Genomic DNA, 17,693 nt, shown 5'->3' with positions numbered 1-17,693 from the left:
CTTCAATGGCAGTGTGGGAACTGGCCAAGAAGGCGGGCTGTCAGAGTATGCAGTCCATGGGGTGCTCTGTCCAAGGTGTGACAGTGAACCTGGGCGGGTGAAGAGCTCTGTCTGCTCAACAACATTGTGCAGAGAATACTGTTTAGTGAAGACACCTGATGCATAAGCTGTTTAATGCAATAAAAACAGAGGAGCTAAACTTTGGTGCCACTTTTTCAGAGATGACTAATGGACAGCTTAGAGTCAAAGCTTTTTGATGTGCAGAACTTTATAAATGGAACTACTCCATCAATGGACAAACTGTAACTAAAATCTGTCTAGATGGATGGTGTGTAATTTCAGCACAGAACTCTACTTGATAAGAGCATCACTGTATCCTCAAGAATTTTGCTCCAATAAAATAATATAAAAATTAAAAAAACTAATAACTTACTAATGGTAAAAATTTTAAGTGTGAAAATCCAATTATCTAAACCAATCAAAAGAAGAGAGAAATCACCTAATATAATAGTTACTGAGCAAAACTTTATTACAAAGTTTCCATTATTACTTACTTTATAAATTGTGTTAATATATAATATTTTATTATGAGAAATATCTAAACATAAAAGATGAAAACAATACAACTGTACATTCACAGCCCATGTAGGAATTTTTACGTATAGCTTTTATGAGTAATTTAGGATTAAGTTTTAGAAATGATATTTTGGACTCTAACCCTTCAATGTGAATCTCCTAACAAGAAGATTAGGACTCAAACACTACCATCAGTATCAAGAAAATTAGCAATAATTTCCTAGCATTATACACTATCTTACCCATATTCAAATTGTCCTAGCATGTGTAGAATTTAAAGCTTATTTTTGTTCAAAACAGGATACGAAAATATATAAAAACTAGCTATTATACATGTATATAGACATCACAGATTCATCTCAAGGAAGTAGTTTTATTTATAGTTTAAACTTTTGCTAGGAAACAATAGATTTTGTCATTTATAAAGAGCAGGTGATTCTTCTGTGACAATCCCATTTTTATCTTTTCTTTTTATATTTTTTCTTTTTATTGGAGATAGATTCTTTTCTAATATAATATATCCTTTTTATTGTTTCTCCTCCCTCTATTCCTCTAAGTACCTCCCTATCCCCTCTCCCTTCCAGGTACACTCTCTGTCTCTTATTGGGAAAAAATAGACTTATAAGAAATAATAATTAAATACGATAAAATCAAATATAATAATATAGGATAAAAACTAACATCAAAGTTGGGCAAAACAAATTGACAGAAGGAAAAGAGCTCAAGGAAGACACAAGAATCAAAAACTTACTTGTTTGCAGACTCATGAATGTCATAAAAACACTGCACTTGAAGCTATAATATATACACGGAGGATCTGGCACAGACCTGTGCATTCTGCTTCAGTCTGTTTGAGTGCATATGAGCTTTGCTCATGATGATGTAGATGGCTTTGTTTCCTTGGTGTCCTCCAATCTCATTGGCTCTTACATTCATTCTGTCTTCTCTTCTGTAGGATTCCCTGACTCTGAGGGGAGGTATTTGATAGAGATACCCCATTTAGAGGTGAGTATTCCAGGGTCTCTCACTCCCTGTGTAATGTCAGGCTTGTGGGGGTGGTACCTCATATTTGTTCCCATCTGTGGCAAAATAAAGTTTATGTGATGATAGCTGAACAAGGCACATATCTATGAGCATAGCAGAATGTCATTAGGAGACATTTTATCACTATGGCTTTTTGTTGTTGTTGTTGTTGTTGTTGTTTTGTTACCCTAGGTTTCTGGGATATGTAGTCTCTGGTTCTTGGTCACCCAAGCAATGTCAAATATGGGTTCCATTTCATGGAGTGGCCCTTAAGTCAAGTCAGATACTGGTTGGCTACTCCCATAAGCTTTGTACCACCATTGCCCTTGCATATCTTGTAGGTGGTACAGCATTATAAATCAAAAGGTTTGTGGCTGCTTGGTATTTACATTTCTCTCTTGGTGATATGCAGAGTACCTTCTGACAACAAAGATGCTAGAATGTAGGGTGAATGCTCTAAGTATGCATCAGCTCTACTTCTCCATGTTCAATGAGTTGTGTGGGAAAGACTTGGTGTCTGTTTGTAGACAGCAATCCATTATCCTTGCAACAGAGTGGGTTGTGTGGGGAGTCCAATGGGAGCCATTTGGCCAACAGCTCAATTGGTTGTAACCCAGTCCCAATACTGGAAGCTTCATTTGGTGACAAGAGATAATCAGTTGGGAGTTTCTCTCCCCCATTATTTGGCAATTGTATTTAGATCACCTTCATGTATGTGTATATTTTAGGAAGTTTCTACAGTATTATGTTTCTGTAATATGCATCAAGTAGCCGTTAATTTTAGCTGTCTCCCTCCATATTCCCTCCCTCATCTCCCTCTCCCCTCCTCACTTGATCTTCCCATCAAGCAGCCCCCCTCAATCCTGTATCCACTTGTAACTATCTATTTTATTTCTGTTTCCTAGGATGGACCAGGAGTGGAACCAGGGACTAGTTGACAATAGTTAGCCATAGGGAATATGGAGTACCAATAGAGAGATGCACAGAAAGGAGAAGGGGAGAGGTACTTAGAGATTCACAGGCCTTTTCAGCTTGGGACAATGTAGAGAGATGCTCTCTTGCTGGGTTTCTGGCCAAAAAGGAAGGCTAGCTGGTTCCTTCTTGACCTCTCTGATCCAGCAGGTTTTTACCCCCAATATCTGCCTCCTGAGTCTCTATTGGTAAATAGAACTACTTAGATAAAATAACGACAAATGGATGAGTCTTTGCCTTGCTCCACATCCTCACCAGAATGAGCTGTCACTTGTTTTATTGATCTTAGCCAATCTGACAGCTGTAAGATGAAATCTCAAAGTAGTTCAATATCCTTAGCCATTACTAATCAAACTACTTTAAGATTTCATTTTTATCTTATTTTTAACTTAAAATTTTATTTATGTGTTATTGTGTTTGTGCATCGTGTGTGTGTGTGTGCTTATGTGATATATACACATAAAGTATGATGACATAAGGTTTTAGTGACAATGTAGTGATCATATCATTATGCATTTGAAATTTATTTGGATCATCCATTAGTGATGATCTGAATGAGAAATGTCACATAGGTTCATATTTTTGAATTCATGGCCCCCAGACAGTGGATCTTGGAAAGTTGTGAAAACCTTTCAACTCAAAATTCCAAGTTTATGATGAATGCCATAATCAAACAGGAACAATCAAAATCATAAGTGATTACTCGATATTATTGGCAAAAAAATGAACCATACTAGAAAACTTTGATAAAACAAATAATTTTATATGAAAACTAGAATCAGAAAGTTTTTTTAAATGCATTTACCATGTCACTTTTGGCAAGAGAAATAGAAATAATAATCAAAGGTGCTTCTGTGTAGGCATCAGATCTATAAAACATAACAATAGAAAGTATATTCATTTCTTTTCTAGTTACTATGGCAAAATACCTAATAAAAGCAACATAGGAGGGAAAAGGTTTACTGTGGCTCCAGGTTAAGCCTCCAGGGACCAGTTCCATCCAATGAGGCTTCACTTCCTAATGTCCCACAGTCATTTCATCTTTCTGCCTAAATCTTTTCATAATAATATATTAGTTGTCTTCTCTATCTCTCCCTTTCACCCTCCCAATCTCACTCTCTTTTTTCCTCTGTCTCAATAAATCAACAAAATGTAAAAACTTTTAAAATCTAAAAAATTTGCACACTATTGACACGAATATGCTTGCTTACTTTTACATTAAATATTGAAACTTGGTTGTATTGGGTCTCAAACCAGGGACAAACAGCTGGATAGGGCTTATTAACATTTCAAAGTGGATGCTGGCCCTTCAGATTCCGGGGTCATCCCTTTGTCCCGACTTGATACAGGGTCCTCCTGGCTGGCATACCCAGCCCCACACCATGAACACACCAGCCCAGCCAACAAGAACACTCCAGCCCAGCCAACAAGAACACTCCAGCCCAGAGGCCGGGCCACTCTTCCCCCAGCTGCTCTTTCCTACATAACCCCAGCCACCTTGGCTACCAGCCCTTTTCTGATCTCTCAGTCTCTTGGCCTCTTGGCTCCACCCCTCCCTCCCTCCCTCCTGTCTCCCTTCCCATCTCCTCTCAGGCAGTCATGTTCCTGTGGACTCTCCCCTGTGTCTCTGCCTCTGCATGTGCTCTTCCTTGTAGCTATAATAAAACCCTCAATGCCTTAGAAGCAGTCATGCCCTCCTCTTATTTCCCCTTTCCTTCCATGTGTTGTAGAGACTTGGGAGTGGCATAAACAAGTTCCCTTCCAATGGACTCAGTTGCTCCAAACCAAGTTGCTCATTGAACTTCCTTAAGATAACTACAGATCATTTGTTTCTGCTGGTTTCTGCCACTCACCAAATTTTATTCCAAATTCTACAGTCCAATTCTTTACCTGCTCTCCCCCACCCCACCCCCAAACCCCACACCTGCCCTAACCATCCAACTCTCTTCCACTATCTATGGCTCCTGGGGCCTACCAAGACCATCTGGGCATCTCTCCAAACTAAGACATGTTTTCTTTCTCTCTGTTGAAATCCTCCCTTTCACCAAAAACCTCTCCCAGCTTGTCTCTCCAGCTGTTTTCTCCTCTACTTGCTACAGCCATCCGGTCTCTTTTTTTCTACAAGGTAAGTATCATCCTGGAGCTGCCTGCTTTGTCTACTAGTACTACAAAAGTCACACTGATGTGCCAGGAAGCTCCTTTTATCCCCCACTGGACCCCAGTGACGAAGACAAGGGACATCTTCCCTCTGTGATTTGGAACTTTTCTCTTTGACGAGTTTCCCATTTCACTTGGGGACACCCCCAGATGAAAATTATTGTTATCGCGACACTTTATCCACTTTAGCCCAGCTGTGTTTCTCACCTCCCCTTGGGAGCTGAAGTCCCACCTGTGACTGCCTACATCCATGGTTTCTGTCTCTCAGTTCTCTCCTAGAAGTCCCACAGCTTCTCTAAGCCTATCTGAGCCACGATGCTCTCTCTCAGCTCCCTCTTGTTGCTTATAGATATTCCCTCCAGCAGAGTTCCACTTTTCTACCCTCTCTCATCTCCTCCTCCTCCTCCTCAGACTACAAACTACGTGGCCTCAGTACAGATCGATGGACTGCCATTGTGACTCGTCACCAAAGGTGGTGCTGACATGGAGACCACAGTTCATCTTAAACGGAATAAGAGAAGGTTTATTGTGGAGACATTCAGAGTGATTGTGGCCTGGGAACTCAGAGTTAGGTTACCCCAAATTCCATGTCTCAACATGGAAGGAGTTTCATGAGGTTTTATAGTTTTACAGAAAAAAGAAATTCATGAATCAGTACAATTTTAAATATATTAGTGGGTATACCATAGAGGCAGTTACAGCAAGATGGGGGAAGTTTTTCTATAGGCCAAAGATACTATTTGATAACATTCTTACTTTCAGGGTTGGTGGAAACTAGTGTCCTGTTAAGTTAATGGATTCCAAAAGGTTTCTATCAGTCACAGATGTTAGTTCAGACACAGATGGGCAAGGAATGGCTGTTCCTAATAGCCAGCCAGAACTACCCTAAGACACAGGTATAGCCTCTGAACCTCCAGCATTACCTCCAAAGTACTGCAATCTAATCTGTCAATAATTTTTTACAGAAAGAGCTTGTTTTCAACTTTCATTCACAGTACAGACCCCCAAGAAGTGGATTAATATCACTATAAGGGGCCAAAAGGCCAGAATTCCTTCTCCCACAACCATGTAAAATAGCTAAAGTGTCTGTAAACAACAGTTCCTCACCAAACACAGAGTCAGCAGCAGCATGGACTTGGCCTTCCAGACTCTGGAACAGAACCTTCTGTTGATTAGAAACTAGCTCATCTTTGATGTTGTGTTAGAGCAGTAAGAGACTAAGCCACTGAGTCAAAGAGGCAGAAACAGGAAACAAGAGAAAAGCCTGGTTACCTGACACAAGTTTACCACTTCTGCAGGGATGAAGCAGAAGGGTTGAAGGGAGCTGTCTACACATGAGCATCCTTTGTGCCACCTGCTAACACAGGAGAGACGGGCCATTAATGGATGAACTTCACACAAATTTCAAAAACAACATCCTTTGTACTTATGAACTCCTCCTGGATGCTAATTTGTCAATTATCTTCTCTGACTGTCCACTCTCACAAGGACTGGAAGAGGGTCAGAAATTACTATCATCCCTTTACAACCAGACAAGTGCCAAAGTGATTTCCCCAAGGCACACAACAATTGGTTCTAGGGGAATACATGAATTGCATTTGTGTAAATGAACTAAATTACATCCTCGGGGAAATACCTTGCATTGAAAGCAGTTTTCAAAATACCTAATAACTCTCTATCAGATCTACTTCCCCTTTTCCTTCATTTCCTTTAATACTTTACAGCAGGAACTTTATGCCTTGTGGCACAAACAGGTATTGGACTACAAAAAGTGCATGGGAAAGTCAGGGAATATTCCTAAACAACTAGGCTAAAGATTTTATAACTCATGACTTTGTTGAAAATAAAAGTCAAGAAGATAAAATCCACAGAAAAATAGGTTTAATTGTAAAAGGCATGGAGCGTTAAAAGTGAGACACAGCTAAGAAGATCAATAATAAGCAACCGGCTGACCCTCCCAAAAAAAGTAGTTAAAATGTAGAGAATGCTAAGCATCTAGAAGATGTTCAAACGTGAGAAAGATCTTTGTTCAGTAGCCCTTAAGTGCAGAAATGGGGAATAATAAGGAGTGAAAGATAACAAGGTTCTCTGATGTAGAAGACTAAAAGGAATTAGTCCTTTTGGGGAAAAAGAAGAACGGGAACCCTAGCAAACAGAAGGTGGCCATCAACCTTTCCTTAACTAGTAGGCAGTGGAGGTCTATTTAGAAAGATCTTGAATGGCATTGTGTGTGTGTGTGTGTGTGTGTGTGTGTGTGTGTGTGTGTGTGTGGTATTGTGTTTCTCCAGCCTTTACTAACACAGACAGAATTAGGGTTTTCAGATGGTTTCCATCATTCAGGGCAGAGAAGTTATTATTCAGAAAGTAACAGTGAAGTTAATAATGTATTAATACACTGGGTGGGATAAGCTTGTAGGAGCTCTGCAAAGCCATTTAATCATTTTCCCATTTTCTTCGTGTGACTGGTTCTAAAAGCTTTTCTAGCTGTCTAATAATCTTAATCAAGAGAAACATAACAAAGCTTAATAAAATTTCTTCTATTTTAAATGATATTTATGATGAAATGTTTTAATTACCCCTAGATAAAATTCTACTGGTAATGGGAATTATTCTTAACTTTGAAATGTACAAATTTGACAGTCAAGATATTGCCATGATTGATGCTATTACTTGCAGGGGAGAAGGCAGTATAATTCCATCTGGAAGCCAATACATCATACTCCAGTGTCAAATCTTCAAACAGTGACAGTCCAAAGAAATTGTAGGCTCTTTCCCAAGAGAAGTGGCTCTAAAGGTACACTTAGTACTTCCCTTTTGAAAACACATATATCTTGCTGCAATTTGGCCATCATCTAAAAAGTTAACTCTTTGAAGTTGAAGATGGATCTTTCTTCAAGCTGCTAGTTTTCAATCCTAGCTGCACACTGGAGTCATGTAACGCACTTTCAAAAGCTGCACCATTCTTATCTAATTGGCCTGGGCTGTGGTCTGGGAAGCAAGAGTGTTAGAAGCCAATGGGGATTCTGATGTGCAGACAAGGTGGGATCATCTGCTGTGCTCTCCTATGGGTTCATTAATAGCTCAGATTCCCATCTACTTTTTAAATAATTTCCCAAGTTGTGGGAATGCTATTAGAATGTAGTAGGAAGGTGGAAGGAAATGGCAAAGGGAATCAGGCAAATAAACAAACAAGGGCAAAACAATTATTGCTATTCTGGGAAACGGACATGCATTTTAGAGAAAACATTGCTACTTGAGGGAAATTATTAAGGCTTTTTAGAGGATCAAAGCAAAGGCAAATAATAAAAAAAATAGGAAAAAAACTATGAGAAACACTGACTCTTAAGGGGTTAAAATTATTCAGTGTACTCAGGTAAAGAATTATTTCTTCAGTAGACAAATAATTTTGAGTTGTTTTGTTTTTTATTTGTCTGGTTTTCTTGCTTATGGGAAGGCTTCTACAGAAAGGAAGAAACTGAAAATTGGGGCTAGGCTTAGACAGACTTCTAGATTCTTGTCAATACACCATCCCCTAAAACCTGGAAGGAAATGTCCAGGTGAAAGGTTCTAGATCAGGGCTTCATTGCTAAAACTTTGAAAGTGCAGAGCCTGTTGTCTTCATGCTCTAAACTGGAATTCCTACTTGATTACCTAGTTCTCAATGAAGTTTGCTAGTTAGACTACTACTATCTGTTTGCTTCACTGTTGCCCAAGAGGATGGGGAAATGGTTCTGCATTTGTGTTTATACTGACCTGGACAAGCTGGAGCAGTAGAGAGGAAATATCAAAAGCCATGGCCACCTGACAGGTGGGTGACAGATGACAAACAGCAAACCTATAGAATTACCCTACAGAATCTAAGCATCATTCTGCCATCTCATGGGAAGAAAGCTTGAGGTTTAGTTTAAAGAAGAAAGAAACCAGTAGCTTCAGAAAGTTTAAGGAATACCTGCCTTTATCAATTGTTCCAGATCCTTCTTTATCATGGTCCCAGATCCCTCTTCTTTATCAATGGCAATGGTTCCAGATCCTTTTTCTTTATCAATGATTCCAGATCCTTCTTCTTTATTGATGGCAATGGTTCCAAATCCTTCTTCATCAATGGTTCCAGGTCCTTCCTCAACCTTTCTGTCTCCTCTTCCTTTGAACACCCCTAAACAATATTTTCTGTCCTTGCTATTAGGTTGGACTATGTAATTGGGCCCAGATAGTAATAATATAAATAGATCAGATATAAACCACTTCCAAATTCAGCATCCAGAGTGTTCTGTGTGGTCATCCATGTTCTTTTAGGCAGTTGAATATAAAAGTTACAGGACAGAAAGTCCAAGAGATCCTGAAGAATGATGGAGCCTGAATGATGGAGTCTACGTACCTGCATCACAGGAAAGTTTGCCACCAAACACTCTTAGCTATAATAAAGATCATTTCATATGTTAAGCTATTGGACGTTGTATATATTCATTACAATAGCTAAGCAATTAGTTTTACTTAACCAGAAAATATGTTTAGTGACTACCCAAGTCCAAGAAGCAGCATTCTGCATATTTCTTCTTTTTAAATTTTCTTTGCAAAAATTTTCATATAAAAGCTGGGCATTTGTGGCACATGCCTTTAATCCCAGCACTACGGAGGCAGAGGCAGGTGGATCTCTGTGAGTTTAAGGCCAGCCTGATCTACACACAGAGTTCCAGGACAGGCTCTAAAACAATACAGAGAACCCCTATCTCAAAAAACAATTCATATAAGCATACATTAAACATTAACTACATTATTTTTAAGTCTACATAAAATAATCTGGGAAATTTTCCTTAATACTGGAAAAATAAATAAAACACTTATAATAAACCCACAATTCAATTAATGGAAATTAGAAAGTATTTGGAAGAGGCAAAAATGAAAAGACCATATTTCAATGTGTACAAGAGGGTTCTATAGTCTGCTGGAGCAGAATACTTGACAGCACTGTGTACTTACTGTACATGTTTCTTTAGCATCTATATCCAAGTGCCTCTGTTTTGTCCTTCCCTTTCTCAAGATTGTCTTTAACTCACATAGGAGAGAAACTATGGTTTGCTCTTCCTTCTGTGTTCTACTTCTAATTATCATAATTTACCAACCATAAAGATTTGACAGACTGTTGGCTTCTAACACCAGCTTGGAGAAAGAGCTTGGTAAATATCTACTAAATAAATAAATGGAAGTTCAACTTAGGAGGGAAGTAAAGAGAGCTGGCAGCATTGTATATTCATGTTCACCCCCCTCACATACATGGCCCTCATTTTCCTCTCTGAACAATTCTTTCAAAAAACAATTATAGAATACAATTCTAATCAGTCTCTATATAATGCATACATTTTCTCTTGCATTTCCATTGAGGTAAACCAATGAGTTTTATTGGCTGGCGTTACTTAATAGAATACAGGTAAGGGGTTACTCTTATACAGGTAAGGAAATTACTCTAAGACAGATGGACCACTAAGTCTATCCTAGCATGAGTGGCAGTTCACAAAGCTTGAAAACCTGGAACAGCCTCCAGGCAGTTTAACAGGTTGCAAAATGTCCTTTCCTTGTGGTTCACTTGGCCTGAGCCCCTTCCTGGCAAGATCTGCCTGGTCTTGGTTTCCTCTGGGCAGTTCAACTGGTCTCTCCTTTTTTCAGGCTGTTGGGCTTGTCTGAAAGTCTTCCTGAAGCCTGGCTCTCCAGAGAGTAAGTACAATGCTCTTTACTATTTACATAAGCTTAGGAGAGAAGGGGCTTAGTGAGTCTGGTCAGTTTCAGGAACTTCCTGAAGCTATTTGGAATTGTTTACTCTCAGTCTTAATGAGCATCCTGGAGGATGCAATGTTTTATTCTCAGAGGAAACTACTTTGTCATAAAAAGATGGGATGGGAGTGGTTCCAACTGTATTGCTGTGCCCTTTACCACTTTTGATAGATGTACCTACCTCTTGAGTGCACCTTCAGGCAATTCCTTTCAGTTTCTTTTTTCCATTTCAGTGGACTCTTCCCAGATGACTGCAGTCCCACTCTAAATTCCTCATGGCACCAGAATTGCATACTATATCCACATGATGGCATACACAAAAGGAGGACGGCACTGGTGTAATAACTTGATTTTCATTACCTTACTATAGTCTACAATTTGGATAGCATGCTCAGTGGAAAGCCTTATTTAGTGTCCACACTCCAGAACACATTTCATTGGTATCGCTCAAAAAACAATCAACATTACTATTATTTTCTGTTCTGGAACTAAAATTAAGTATCATAAAGTTTATCATATTGTAATCATATTCTGAAATGCAATTTTCCAACATACATTGATTGAGTTTAATCACAGGCCAACATTAATCAAATCCTGTCCTTAAACTTTTATGTCATTTTTCAATATGTTGTCAAATGGGGGAAGTGTATTACTTTAATAAACCATTTGTGTTCAATTTCTGATTATTAATATTTTAAATGACATTATATAAAGTGTATAGATTCAGTTCTCTACTCCAAATGTGGTATGTGCATCTTTAATTTTTTTTATTAGAACACAATCAACCCTGCATTAATATAGCTCTTTAGAACTAGAGAAAACCAACACCTTGTATTTAAAATGACAAGTTAATAACTACTGCCATCTGCAGGCAACAAAAAAAACTCTCTGCCTTACACCTCTTTGTTGTTTGATCAAAGGCAAATTCAAGTGAACAAAAGAATTATATTTCCAAGAACAATGTGCTCACCGATAAAAATAACCCCTGGTTCTTTCCTGCCCTCCACATTTCACTGAAACAAACAGCACCTAGAAGAAACAGGACAACATGAGCCAAGGCAGTTGCATTGGCAAGGCTGAGGCTGCCATCTTTGATAGAAAATATGGACTGGAAACAGTAGGAGAATGGAAAGAAGATATGTCCCCATCGGGCATTTTTGCAGTTGTGGGGGCATCATTAAGAATGTAACTACCAAGTTAACAATTTATTTTCAATTCCCTCCATAATACTTTCTGGAAAAAATGATAATTAAACTAATCCTCTAAGTTAAATTGATGACCACTTGCATTCTGAAGGTCAGTCCAACGCTAACACTTAACTCAAGCTGCTTCACTTTTAAAATACAGGTGCATTTTCTCTCATGACCACATAGAATGGTGGTTCTCAGTCTTCTTAGTGTTGCAACCCTTTGTTTGATACAGTTCTTCAGGTTGAGGTGACCCCCAACCAGAAAATTATTTTCGTTGCTAATTCATAACTATAATTCTGCTACTTTTATGAATATCTGTGTTTTCAGATGGTCTTAGGTGACCCCTGTAAAAGAGTATTCAATTCCCCCAAGAAGTCGTGACCCACAGGTTGAGAACCACTGATATAAAAGGTGGAATATGGTTTTCAAATGTCTTAAGGAAAGGAATTTGTTGATTTAAAACAAAACTAGGTAATACAGCCTGTGATCCCAGCACTCAGGGGGTCGAGGCAGCAGAATCACAAGGTTAAATTCAACCTAGGCTACATTCTATCTCAATCAATCATAGTAACAAAAACAAACAAACAAACAAACAAATGTATGTATTAAAGATGCCTTTGGATGATGGTCTCACTCAGTGTTTCTTGGTGGGCACTGCTGTAAGCACTGGGGATGTACAATCCCTTGTTCTAAATTCTCTAAAATGCTTAGTATTTCTGGAACCTTGATAGAAGTACTAGTAGATTCAATCAAACAACAATAAGAAAAAAAAAAAAAAGACCCCATATATTTCCAAGTGTTCTCTAGGGAAATAGTGTTAGCCTCTCTCCAACTTGTTAAGTTTTCCCAGTAGGAGTTGAATGACTTCCAGTTATTTCTTTAGTGTTTGGCCAAAGATTCATTAGAGAAATGATAGTCTACTGACACAAAGAAAAATTACTTCTGTCGGCCATAAAATACCCTCTCTCGCCTCCCTTGATTTCTAAGTGATACATAATGGTGAATCCAACCTTAGAAACTATAGCAAAAATGATTTAATTCATAAGATGTTAAATTCTACATGACAGAAACACAATAGAAACTTAAGAAATATGATCACTGAATTAATAATTAGTACATTTTAATCCCTTTATGACAATAAGAAAAAGTTTATACCAATAAAAACATGACAATGAAAATCAGCAAAGCAGTGCAAAAAAAAAAACTATTAAGAACAATTAACAAGAAAACATATTCAACCTTGTTAGTAGTCAAAGGAATATAAATGGGGCCCAGCTAATAAAAATGCCTGCTGTACAAATCGGATGACAAAGTTCCAGTCCTAGAACTCAGTGGGAGGAGAGAACCAACCCCTGAAAGTTGTCCTCTGACCTCTAAACATGTATCTCTCCCTTCTTCTCTCTCTCTTTCTCTTTCTCTCTCTCTGTCTCTCCCTCTCTCTCTCTCTCTCTCTCTCTCTCTCTCTCTCTCTCTCACACACACACACACACACACACATACACACCATGTCCTATATAAACTATACACACAGTAATAATAAATAAAATTTTCAAATACTATTTTTACCTTTAGAACTAGAAACTATATTTAAATGAAGATGCTCATTGATGGCAAGGATTCAAAGAGACAAATCGATACATGTCTCGTGCAGAAAGTGTAAGAAGAAATGTCAAAGTCTTAACCGGCGATATAAATCCCCACCTTAGGGAACTTAGCTTTACCACTGCAGATGTGAGCAAAGATTTGGCTGAAATATTATGAGTTAAATTATTATTTTATTACATAGTTTAAGAATAGAAAAATTAGATGAATTTATCCAGAAAATAAAATATAAATTTTAAAACAGTGTGTGGAAAATATGATAGATTTTTTTTTTTTTAAATATATGTACACCAGTGGAGCTGATCTGGAAAAATGGAAATGACTCAATAGTTAATAGCACTTGCTGCTCTTGCAGAGGGTCCAGGTTTGGTTTCTACCACCCAGATGGTGGTTAACAGTCATCCATTTCTAGAGCATCCAACACTCTCTTCTGACCTCTGTACTCTGTGTGTGTGTGTGTGTGTGTGTGTGTGTGTGTGTGTGTGTGTGTGTTTGTGTAACAGTGAAACCAACAAACAATGTTGTCCAACTAGAAGACACCAACCAGTGTTTGTGAACTGAAAAATCTAACATGATACCTGCAATACTGAGAGTATATGAAAAGTACACAAGACTAATCATGTGTCCTTATTTTGTTTCTGCTGCTGCGATAAAATAGTCTGACAAGAAACAACTTAAGGACAAAGGGTTTGATTTGCAATTCTAGGTCACTGGCTCCCATTGTGGGACAGTCAGGACAGGCAGCTGATCAAGTCACATTCATGGTCAACAGCTGAGAGAAACAAATAGTTACATGGTCTCTTGTTTGCCTACTTGCACTTGGTTCTATTCCCCCATCCTTGTATTGTTCAAGACCCCTGACATCAATGAACTTAATTTTAAGCCCACCCCTCACAGATGTGCCCACAGGCCAACCCGTGTAGCCCATCATTGGCATTCTCTTCCCAAGTGGCTCTAGGTTGTGTCAAGTTGACTATTAAGGCTAACTATCACAACATGAATAAATAAATAAATGACTAACAAAGGACTATAAAACTTGTTGGGACCCAGATTAATTGTGTTTTCTTTTTTTCTTTATTGTTTCTGGATTTTATACAATAAGTATGTATGACTTTAAGATGTCATAGGCAAAGCTTTAACTCAGTTCAAAAGAAATCAATGGATCTTAAAGGGGAAGGTTTTAGTCATGCTGTAGCTGCTTTTCCTGTTTGTCCTGCTCAGCTGTTAGTCATAATCTGAACTCATGCAAGAGTCAATTCACCTGCTGGAGTAGGGGAGGGAATCCTTCAAAAGTAAGCCAGGCAGTGCTGTACACCTTTCATCTCAGTACTGGGAGTCTCGAGAGCCAGATCTCTGAGTTAGGACAGCAGGCTACACAGAGGTATCCTGTCTTACAAACAAACAAAAATGAAAACAAACAAAAACAACCAACCAACAAAGTAAGACAAGAGCTTAGGAATCTCACACTGTATCTGGATGCATGAACCAGTAAGTGGAGACGACAACACCCCCCCCCCCACACACACACACACACACACACACACTGAAGAGCATCAACTGTTCTGAAACTCAAATCGCAAAAGAATCATAGCAAAGGGTGTTAGACAGTTATTCTTTTATTTATTCTTACCCGAGGTATTGTTTGAACTAACTCTTAACAGATGTCAATACACTGTAGTTAGCATGTGAGGGAAGATTCAGTTAGTTTCCTTCTAATTGGAGCACTTCTGGCTTCATTAGCCTCAATCGCCTTGTCTAAAAAAGACAGCAAGCATGAGCACCACCTAGTGGCCATATTCTAATATACACAAAAGACACTGTGCATGGCTTAGGGATTAAGTATAGGAATTAGCTCTTCCTCCTAAGGGACTCAGCAATTGCAGAGCCCTGGTTGCCAAAGCTCCCCCCAGACCTATAATTTAAAATTTCAGAATTGTGACATCTCTTGTCATTTTGGAAAATATGTCACGGTGAGTTGCAATTACCTCTTAGCATAAATCACCAAACACAAACTGTGTGATAGTCTGCTGTTCCACACACTGGCAAATGGTCTCTGCGAGGTCGTTTACACTGCAGTCAGACTCATCTGGTTCCCTTCCTCATTCACTTGGTTCTTTCCATGACCTTGGACACTGAGAACATAATGCTATGAGTAAGATTTGTTGTCTAGATGACGAGAGTTGATGATCTACGCTAAATAAAATGTAAAGAGGCCATTTGGACCAAGGTTCTGCAGTAGATGCCAAAGTGACCCTGAAGTCACTCCTGCTAAAGTTGCACATGACTAAATTGTTGATTTGAACTTCCGGAAAATTGGGCTAGGGCCCGATGATACCCAAGTCCCAAAGGCACAAGTAGTAGACAAGTGCTATGGCAGTTTGAACGTGAAACACCCCCGTTAAGTTCTTGTATTTGAACCATTGGTCCCCAGTTGGAGGTGCTGTCTGGGAAACGGTGGAATGGTGAGTATGTTCAGCCTTGCTGGAGAAAGTACATCGCCAGGAATGGGCTGTGAGAGTTCATAGCCTCTCCTCCTTGGTTTGCTCTTTCTGCTTCCTGTTTGCAGTTAAAGATGCTATTTTACTGCCCCCCCCATTTGCCATGCCTCCCTCACAATTGTGAACTCTCCCTCTGGAACCATATGCTAAAATAAAATGAACTCTTTCTCTGTAAGTTCACTCTGGTCATGGTTTTATCACAGCAATACCCTTCACCTAACTATCAAAGGGAAGTAACTGGAAATAACCAGATGTTGACAGACCTGTGTTCTGTGTTGTACTGTGTGGTGATATATTATTGATGACTTATTAAAGCTTGTCTGAGGGTTCAGAAATCTAAGTCAGCTTCAAGGTATAGAGATCAGGCAGTGGTGGTACATACCTTTAATCCCAAGACTCTGAATTCAAGGCCACCCAGGGCTACATGAGATTGAATCAGTCTAGAAGAGTAGCAGAGCTCATGCCTTTAATCCCAGCACTAGAGAGGTATAAAAGATAGGAGCAGGATCTTCAGTAGTGAGTCTCAGGACTCTCCAGTCATGTTGAGGAGAGCATCACAGTCTGGGGATACAGTCTGAGGTTTGGTGGGGCCAGGATCACCTTAAGAGCTAGTGGTTGGCTACTTTGTGTTTCTGATCTTCAGGCAAACTTTAAGAAATCATAAATATATCACCACAGTACTGCCTTCTTCTTCTGCTCAAACTGTATTATTAAAAAAAAAAAAAAGAAAGATAAGGAAAAAGAAACAAGAGGGTCTCTACCTTTTTTAGATAAAAACTGATTCTGGGATGGTCGATAAAATTAGCTCAATTCCCTGACTTATTTTCAAGCTTTATCTTTTGACATAGCATGAGATACTGTGTCAGATTGTTGTAATGGGGCCAAGCCATTACCTCCTTTAGGTGTCCTGTTTGTGATCCCCTTCCTAAAGTGTGGAGCTGCCCATGGAGGACATCACAATGCAGAATGGGCAGGAGCGAGAAAGAAGCTGTACCTCTAGAAAGCGTCTTTCAGAGAGTCCCTCTGTTGCTTCAGACTGAGGTCTTTGTGTTAGCTTCCTACTCCTGGATATCCTGAACTTCATCGTTCCTTCAGTACGTTTCATAGTCAACAAACCACTAACGCCTTACAGCACCCCACCATCCCAGAAAGCTTAGAATGACTTCTGCTGTCCTGAAGACACCTAGCTCCTTCAAACATCCTTCAGCATTGCTAACAGTGAGCACATACTAAGATTATAAACACTCAATAGCAAGGAAGCATCCTATCTCAAATTTTGAAAGACTAAGGAAGGATTCACCTTAGGGAGTATTTAAATATAACAATGAATGATGAATAAATTGTCTGAGTGCCAAAGACAACTTAGAGAGTAAACAAAATATTTGGGGCACTAAAGAAATGTTTTAGGTCTCGTTAGTGAAAATCACAGCAGTGTTAAAGGGGAAACTTACACACACAACACTACAAAATTAAGTTTATTAGAGTGCTGGAGAAAACCTGTTTTCACACATTATTATTTATATCAAGGTCATAACACGTTTGTAGACATTAATGTTGAAAAATTCAGGGATGTTGTCGATGCTTTGTCCACTCTAGCTTTTTACTAGGTTCACATGTACATCAGATTTCCCAGTAGTGAAGATGCCCCAAGAGTGAACAGGGCCAATGTGACTCACACCTGTACCCTCCTCAAAAGGTCTTCCCCCCATCAGTTCCCAGGTTTTACCTTACTTAAGAGGCCTCCGGAGTCTAACACTGATGAAATTATATAAATTATTGTAAACACACAGGATGTTTTGTTTGGCCTGAGCATTCTTTAGTATTTTAACATTTTGATCCGAATTTTAAAAAACTTTTACATAAATCTGTATTTCTGTATTTGCTTGCAATGCATGACACCGGTATTGTC

This window comes from Phodopus roborovskii, unplaced genomic scaffold, assembly GCF_943737965.1.
Source record: "Phodopus roborovskii unplaced genomic scaffold, PHOROB, whole genome shotgun sequence".
NCBI classification, from domain to species: Eukaryota; Metazoa; Chordata; class Mammalia; order Rodentia; family Cricetidae; genus Phodopus; species Phodopus roborovskii.
Note: the sequence above shows the minus strand (reverse complement) of the source record.